This window comes from Callorhinus ursinus, unplaced genomic scaffold (genome assembly GCF_003265705.2).
Source record: "Callorhinus ursinus isolate GAN/ISIS: 27379988/994484 unplaced genomic scaffold, GSC_fseal_2.0 scaffold24, whole genome shotgun sequence".
NCBI lineage: Eukaryota > Metazoa > Chordata > Mammalia > Carnivora > Otariidae > Callorhinus > Callorhinus ursinus.
Window position 1 is genome coordinate 23,798,166 of NW_027397086.1, and position 6,031 is coordinate 23,804,196.

The window sequence follows — 6,031 nt, forward strand, 5'->3', positions numbered from 1 at the left end:
TTCTGAACCTCAGCTCATCATCTCCAGTGGGAATCGGACTTCTTACCACTCAGGGGTGTTGTGAGGATGACGTGCTGCCTGGTCTACAACGCAGGGTGGTTGAGTCTGCATTTCACTAATGTCTTAAAGTGTGTTTTCAAGGCCACATTCTTTCCACGTTTCTCAAGCATCCCTTCTCCTCTTCCTCGTTCTCCTTTGTTGGCACTATCTTCTACTCGGACCCGAGTCAAGTCTGGCTTGTCTCCCCGTGTACTTGCATAGGGGGCTCGCCGGCTCACAGGAGCCCAACGATCACTTTACCTTGGGCACCCTCGTCCCTGTCGTGTGCTGCCAGCTTCCCCAGGCTCTCACCTTTTCCTTCTTTGAGATCTTATAGCCCAGTGCCGGGAATCATGTTAAAAGGCAGATTCTGATTCAGTAGGACTGGGTGCAGCCTGAGTTTGCATTTCTAACAGGCTATCAGGTAAAGTTGATGCTCCTGGCCTAGGGATGACACTTTGAAAAGCAGAAATCTGGCTTACGTGCCACCCCAGAAATCACCCGACCAGGATGGCTCTGAGCCTGCTGTCTTCGCAGCAGCTTCCTGGGTCTTTGCAGAGGGGCTTTAGGCTTGTAACCCCTGGCCCTCTATGACAGAGACCCCTATGTCTTTTCTACCCCTTTCTCTGTGGTGGTGATAGGGCCTCTCCTCTCCATCTTTAGCTGGGTACCTGGCCACCTGGAATAAAGGCAACATGGCCTAGTACCTTCTGGCTATGTACGGCCAGGGGACGACATTCAGGATGTGAGCAGAAGTGGTGTGTACTACTTTGGGGAAGTATCTTTAAAGGGAGAAGATAAGCTTTCCCTTGCCTTTCTTCTTTCCTGTTGGTGGCAATATAGTTATGGTGGCCAAAGTGCAACGGTCACCTTATGCCATGAGGTTGGCTTGGCATGCCCCTGACACCTGCCCCCATAATGACTAAGTCCAGACTTCTTCCATATGAGCAGGAAATGCCAGCCTTGCTTGTTTAGGACACTGATATTTGGGTTCTCTGTTTCTTACAGTTTAATCCTAATAGGTCCTGCTCACCACGCAACTCCTCTCCTGCCCAGACTCTGAGATGGACGATCGTTTCAGCCCCCTCTACGCTCTGCAGGACTCATTTCTCCAGCCCAGAGGTCTACTCAGTTTCTCTTTTCTGCTTAACTGTTTCCCCTTCCTAAACCCTGTGTCAGTGCTCCTTTAGGAATCTCCTGGTGGTCTTGTTTGAAATGTAGTCGGCTGGGCCCAGGCTGGAGTTTTTGGGGTCTGCATTTTAATATATAGCTTCAGTGATTTTGATACAGGTGGTTTATGGACCAAATATTGATAATAAACACTGCCCAAGTTTTGTTTTATTTTGCTAATTTATAAAATTATGAACTATTTCAATCACACAGAAAAACAAAACGAGTAATATAAGAAACACCTTAGTACCTACAACCTACCTTTGTTAAGTTTTGCTTACTTTGGCTGTTGTAAAGTATTCCACACTATATGAATAACTCCAAATTAATCTATTCTTTTGTTGATGGACAGTTTTTTTCCAAATTTTGGCTGTTACAAATAATTCTGGAATGAACACCCTTGAATATGGCTCCTTGTGCACACTTGGGGGATTTAAAATACACTCTACGTGAAGTTTACCACTTTCATCACAATTATACAAGGCACTTTTCAGATGTGGTTTCACCTCGACATCTTCTGACAACCCTGAGGGGCTGCACGAAGGGGTCGGGAACCTCCACAGAACCTTTCTAGCACCAGCTCTTCTTCCTCCAATTGTTTTTGTCACTGATCGGCATGTTCTTTCTCTGTACCATATATTCACGTGTCTCTATAATTCACACTGAAAACAATGGGTATGATGAACATTGCTAGTTTCTAACTCATATCCATTCATTCTTTTATTATTATTATTATTATTACCAAAATGTCAGTTTTGTTTGGAATATGCCCAGTTTTAGAAAAAAACACATTACTATACTCTCTATCTCCCATGCAGCCAATGGGGGATGGGGTGGGGTCACAGTGGGGGACTCTGGCCAGTGAGGCTACATGGAAATCTATGGGGGAGTCTGCTGGCAATCCTGAAGTCTTGTTCTCTTGATATCTGTGCTGTCCCTTTCTCCTCCTCCTTTTTCTCCTCCTCCTTCTTCTTGTTTTGGTATGAAACTCTGAGAGGCTGGAAGTAGAGTCCCCACCTTGAACTATGGGACTGAGGCCACACATGGAGTCTGTTGAAGCAAAAAGACAGGGGGACCCTGAGTACTCGATGGCATCAGGGAGCCTCCATACAATCCCAAGTACCCCTTCTGAGGCTTCCACTTATACAAGAGGAAGAAGCTGTACTTGGGATTAAGCCTTTGTGGTCAGGTTTTTGTGCAAATACGATCCCTAAATGACACTAAGACTTTCACTTCAGTTATTTGTGTTTGCCCTTTCTTTTAGTCCTTTATGGACTGGAGCTTTTTCCTCCAACACAACGGGTTCTTGGAGTGTACTGCTCTGAATATAGGTGATGAGAGGTGGAAGGTTTGGACTAATTAAGTCAAATTTGATCTTTAAGATGGTAAATTTCAGGCAATTTGAGGCCACTCCAAATCCATTTAATTGAATAATTCAGATTTTCTGCCACAAGAGAATTTAATTTTTACCTTAATCGGACTGCTAGAAAATTGCTCTGGCTAAGAGTGCAAATGAGTTATCACATGTGAAATACCATAAACACCGCCTTTATAAACTTAGGCTTCTGTGTACTTGAGTTTTAAATGGTAATATGAACCCTAACATTTAAAGTAAGATCTAATATAATAATTCCTTCGAAATTAGTATTCATTCCTGGGGTTGGAAATTCGAACGATATAGAAAGAGATTTTGATAGTTTTGCCGAGATGTATCCAAAGAAACTGGACTGTTTTGAATATTGTGCATTAGTTTTCATTGACATTTCATTTGGATCCTATCAGCATCTTCCCGATAAGTGCACACTTATTTTATGCTTGGCTTCAGTAATGCTGAGCTACTGCTACCTCACAGGAGGGCTTTGCAGAAACACTAATGAATATGATTGTTATGCACTTTACAAATATAAAGTGCTACCAAAATGCACCAAACGATAATATGACATCATCTAGGCTGAAAGTTGTATCTACTGTTCGATGCAAGTCTAGAAGAGGTATTGAAATATTATAAAATAGTCATCTAGCTATTTCAGTGGATACCCAAAGCTAAAAATTTGGATCATTGTGGAAGCACCAGAGATAATAGATAATATTAATTTTTCACTTTTAATTGTTATTTTTCTTGGTGCTTTGGGATAATTTTACCTCTGATTTAAACAATAATTCACTGAGGAGTATCAGGTTCATATTTATAGTACAGTCTTTCATACGGAATGAATTACACTATTATAAATGAATTAATAGTTTAAAATCAGTAATAGGTTCTAGAGTAACTATTATTTATGAAAACTTAAAAAAATTAAAATTTACCTTAAGAAACAGAAATTAGGGCCTGATCTCCCTCCAAATAAGGCATTCTTTGCTTTCCCAGCAACACAGCTCATTCATTAATTCAATAACTCTTTTGATGACTCTATAGGCCAGGCATGGGGACAGGAACTAGGGAGTGGCAGTGTGGGCCTTAAGTGGCACAACATATATGAAAACATCCTGTCCACTCTTGTTTTTGTTGCTGTCAAAGAGACCTAATAACAGAAGGGCCTCAGAGAAATAGAGAAGGCAGTCTAGAATAAGGACAAGATGGAAATAATGCCAGTGTGTTCTGATAAAGGCTTGGAAACGGAAGGTGAGAACTTGGGGATTGCTCCCTAGAACAGTGGACAAATCACTGCAGAGCCTTAGTGAGAGAAGTGAGGCCAGGGAGAAATACAACTGTAATACTCAAGGGGATGGAGGATTTGGGATCATGAATCGGAGATGAATTTCCAACAGGTACGGTTTGAGGGCATGTTTGCCCCAGTGACCACTTGGTTTGATCAAGAGGACTTTAAGCTCACCGTGGAGGGGGAGGGGAAAGATGCCTTGATAAACCTGTTAAACAAGTTACCATGGAGTAGGTATAGCATTGAGAGAAGAAAAAATGTGTGGGAGTTGCCCAGTGAGTCACATGAGAAAATAATTGGGGAGGGTGTTGGAAACAATACTTAGAGCTTCATATATGTATATGTCAGTGGGCTGTGCATCGGTGATAAACAACGTGCACTTGACCTGATAACAGAGGACAGTAAATACAGTCTCTTAAAGTTCATTGAGCTGTGGCAGTATGGGAATCAACGTGCTCAATGCTGGTCCCTATTTCATCAGATGAAAGGTCTTCTATGATACAGAATATGAATCACCTAGCATGGTGCCTCGCACAGGGCAGTTATTATTTGAAAAAGAAGAAATAGCTTTAGAGCCCTTGTATATTCCTGATCTTCTCTTCACCTCTACTCCCATCTCTTTAAATGCACTATTATCTATCCGGTTTTGCAAGCCTAGAAACCTAGCACCCTCCTGCCTTTTCAAAGCAAACACCAAATCTTGTTGACACCCATGCTACCCATCCATTTCTGTGTCTCTCCCCTTTATTACACTGACATCATCTCTGGGTCTAGCCCAGTAGTTTCCTAGTGAGTCTCCCCAATTCCATTCTTACTTCACTCCCATCCATTCCTCACCAGGCAGTCAGGGCCTTCGTTTTAAAACAAAATCCGTTCACGTATCCTCCTATGTAAAACCCACCCACTTTTTCCCATCACTCAGGGTAAAGACAAAGACAACCCTTAAACACAGCCTCCAGTGCCCACATGTTCTTGCCTCCACTGGCCTCTCCAGCCTCATCTCTCTGTCCTTGGCCATCAACTTTCAGCTCCTAGAATATAACAGGCTCCCTCTTGCTTTAAGATCTTTGAAGACATTACTTTGTTTGCTTGAAAAGCTTTCCTCTGTCATTTTTGCCTAGTTCATTCCTACTTATCCTTCAGAGCTCAGTTTACCTGTTGATTTTCTCTGGGAAAGCCCTCCCTGACCACCAGTACTAAGGGAGTTCTCCCAGTATACAGAGTTGTAGGATCCCTGGGATCATGACCTGAGCCGACTGAGCCACCCAGGCACCCCTATATCTGATTTAAAGAATAGATGTAAAAAACCCTTTATGGTACAGAATGTTGATATGGGAGCTGCTGTCGGGGGAGGGGAGGCAAGGAGTATAAAAGAACTCTGAACTTTCAACTCAATTTTGCTATAAATCTAAAACTTCTAAAAAAATAAAGACTATTAAATTTTTTTTAAGTATTATGGAAAATTCCAAATGTATACAAAATTAAGGAGAATAGTATATTGGATCCCCAGGGAGCTACCGCCTTAGATCTTAGTATCATTTGGGGGCACCTGGATGGATCAGTTGGTTGGGCGTTTGATTCTTGATCTCAGCTCCGGTCTTGATCTCAGGGTTGTGAGCTAGGTGGGGAGCCTACTTAAAAAAAGAAATTAGATCTTGGTATCATTTGAGTGTTTGGGGTGACTAGTGAAATAACTTCATTTTAAATTGACTTCAGACTTCATGACTGACATAAGAGTAAAATGTCCTGTAGAAATGATAAATGAGAATTCTTTTTTAGAAAGCATACATAAGCCTTCACATTTTGGACTTTTCAGTCCCTAAAGGATCTTAGTGCGCTTTCACAGCTATCTGATTTCATTGGAACAGCAGGGCACATGCTCTTGGCTGCTTGGCTATGTCATTTGGACATCAGAATGCACTGGTTCCCTCAAGGGCATTTGAAACCAACATGAAAACCCTAATTCATTTCAATGACCACTCACCCTTACACTTCAACACTTTTAGACAAAAGCAAAGACAATTAGAAACTGTGAGCTATACAAAAAAAAAAAAAAAAGCTTTGAAAACAGAATGACTAAGATGCTTAACCAAAGAAGTCAGTTCCTTGAATGTTTTGGGCTCCTGCCCAATCCCCAGGCCTTCGCACTTGCTGTCCCCCTG